This window comes from Benincasa hispida, chromosome 4 (genome assembly GCF_027475165.1).
Source record: "Benincasa hispida cultivar pf3 chromosome 4, pf3_genome.v1.1, whole genome shotgun sequence".
Lineage (NCBI taxonomy): Eukaryota > Viridiplantae > Streptophyta > Magnoliopsida > Cucurbitales > Cucurbitaceae > Benincasa > Benincasa hispida.
The window spans coordinates 18,651,693-18,654,804 of NC_143481.1; the positions used below are offsets into that span (position 1 = coordinate 18,651,693).

The 3,112-nt window shown below is 36.2% G+C and overlaps 1 long non-coding RNA gene across 1 annotated transcript; it reads right to left on the reverse strand.

Moving 5' to 3' along the window:
• Window positions 1-1,893: 1,893 nt before the first annotated feature.
• LOC150036556 (uncharacterized) lies at window positions 1,894-2,711 on the reverse strand. Its single transcript, XR_016529047.1, has 2 exons — window positions 2,391-2,711; window positions 1,894-2,309 (listed from the first exon to the last, which is right to left on the reverse strand). It is a non-coding gene; the product is annotated as an uncharacterized LOC150036556 (long non-coding RNA).
• Between the last annotated feature and the right edge of the window lie 401 nt (window positions 2,712-3,112).

Here is a 3,112-nt window from a genome sequence, read left to right on the forward strand (position 1 = left end):
AATTTTATTTGGGTACTAAAAATAAATAAATAACTCTTGAACTTTGCCTTTTGTTTGAAAGATGTCTATAATTTCAAAAACAGCATCTTAACTAAGAGATTTCATAAACATTTCAGAACTACTAGCAATTCATTAGAATGTCAGACAAAATTAGGATCTAGAACAGTGAGACAATGACTGAAACGAAAATCGGAACCATACTTTTAATGTAACGTTCCCAAAATTTCATTAACTTGGGATACGCTACTAAACTACCCATTTGTTTAACACCTGGTAAACAACAATTCTGGGTTCCTATGATAAGACCTCTATAAGATAGAAGTGTAATGACCTGTAAACATAATCCAAACTCACGACCTAAAATATAAAGAACCATGTAAATTAAAACTCAATCCAAAAGAGTGCCCATTTGTTTAACACCTGATAAACAACAATTCTGGGTTCCTATGATAAGACCTCTATGATATAGAAGTGTAATGACCTGTAAACATAAATCCAAACTCACGACCTAAAATATAAAGAACCATGATGATATAACTAAATAAAAGGTCAACGTTAAATTAAAACTCAATTCAAAAGAGTAGTCTAAAGACATGTTCAAGACTCCAACTAAAACCAGGTGTAAATAACAAGTATTCCTCGATTCAAAGAATAGACCAAAAAAATTGATAGACTTCCAAGAAGACTCAACTACTAAACAAGTTTAACGACCCAAATGGTAAGTCTAAACATATTACCCAATGCTCAATGCTGACTCGAACTTAAGATGCAACCACATATCAAAGAAAGAACAAAATGCTCTCAAGAAGTTCACAACTAAATTCATCTACTTAGAGGACTAAAACAACTAGAGCTTGCCCAACAAAAAGTAAATAACTAGCTAATAGTTTCTCTTTCTCAACTCTCCTCTTTATCCAAAATTGGCATTTCCCCCAACTGTTTAACCTGAGGCCTTGACACCCAATGGTGACATACCAGCCCTCAAGCTTTCAACCTGAAGCCTTGACAGTCACTTAATTGCCTTAAAACAATACCAATCCTCAACTATTAAACCCAAAACCTCGAAATTCTATAACCTTCCTCAGAACATTGATCCTTGACCATTTAACCCAAGGCCTCAACTGTAACGACCCGAGTTCAGGAAGAAAACATGAATAAACCGATATCACATTCGAATGAGAAAGATTCTGAAGACATGAAAGTATGGTTAAGAAAGGCTTAAGAGAATTGAAAGTTACTACCTACACCAACAAGGTGCACATTCCTTTCCGGTGGCTCAATCGTAGAAACTTCATAGTTAACTGTGCTTAAGTTGGAGCAATTCTATATTGGGTGACCTCCTTGAAATTTTCATAGGATACATGTGAGTGAGGATAAAGCATGCTAAAAGAACCAGTGTTGGTTTGTGGGGACAACTTTCACTTCTAAAAGCATTCAAGACAAGCAAGGATGACATAGCCAAACCGCAGGGAATCCAGTGGAATATCAAGGCCATCAGGTGCTGAATCCAAATTCCAAACCCTGATTCGAATCCTAGACTTGGGACATTACATCAACACTTGCCTCAAGACTCAACACCCAACATACCAGCCTTCAACCAGCTCTCAACCACTTAACTCGAGGACCTAATATCACAGCTCAAGGTTCTCTAACCACTAAACAGCCTCACAGCAACCCAGACATACACACCCTAATGCATGCTTCCAAGACCATACATATTGTCAACAAAGTACCAACATGATTTCAACCTTAACATTATACTTTTCGGACAATTTTAACAGAACACGCTTGACACCACAATATATTTAAAGACTGAACAACAAAAACCACAACATGCTTAACAAACAGAAATGTCCCGATGATTAGGAACTAATTTGCAGAGACTTAATCGAATTGGCGAAAATGATTGAAGGCATTACCTACTGAACTTCGCTAAACAGTCTTAAAACACTTACCCAAAAATCCCCTGGTCCAAAACTACTAAGTTACACCGATTATAACTTGAATCTGGGAAAAAAAGGCGAAATTAAAGGTTAATAAAACCAAAATTCCAGCAACCACAACAAGATTTTAAGAGATTCGACGTCCTTTAACACTTATCAGACATCAACCAGTCTCCAAACCCGCTGGACAGCAGCTATAGTCCCCGGCAAACTCCGAATTTATTTTAAGCCAAACCAAAATCAAAATCACACTGAAAATGCCCACAAAACTGTGCCGGGAATTCACCTCAAACGATGCTGACCGACGCTTCTGACGATCAAACAGCGGAGACGGCGAGAGCGACGGTTGTGCACCGTGGTCGCGACCTGAGGAGAACAACGTGAGAAGGCCGAAAGAGAGAGAGACAGTAATAGAGAGGGGTAAGAAAAGAGAGAGAAGAGATTTACCGGTGACGGACGGCGTAGGATAATCGGCGGCGCGGGTGGAGTGGTGTGGAGGCTGCCGGCGAAGATGAAGAGAACGGGTGGCTGCTGGCGCTCACGAAAAAGATAGGGAAGATGATGATGAGGCGGGTCGGCGGCTTCTTATGATTAACCTGAAGTTTTATTTATTTTTTCTTTTTTTAAACAAGGCAAACCCTAATCCCAGTTTTTTTAAGTGCAGCCATTGGGGAAAGAGATTTCGAACTTATATATGGTTATTAGGACATTTGAATTTCAATTGAGTTATGTTCGTGAATTTGAACTTATACATGTTTATTAGTACATTCCAATTAATTGAATTAGATTTGTTTTAGCATTTTTTTTATACAATAATACGGTAAATTTGAACGACCTTTCTTAATTTTTTTTTATCTCCCCTTTCTAATATCCTTCATTTTTTTTATTTTTTTTTTAGGTTTTCAAATAAAATAAATTAGAAAGAAGAATGTGAGAAAACATTTGAATGTGATTTGTTTAGGGATCCAATAATTTGTTATTGAAAACAACAAATTTCGAAGTAAAAATAAATTAAAAAACGAAAATAAATTTCTTACTTTCACTTATGTTTCGTTCAATTTGAAATTTTGTTTGGTTGTGAATTTTAAAATATGGGTTATCGTCTTAGAAATTTGAAGAAAATATGTTTAATTTTCAAAAATTAAAAATTAAAATGAAACTAAAGGGTT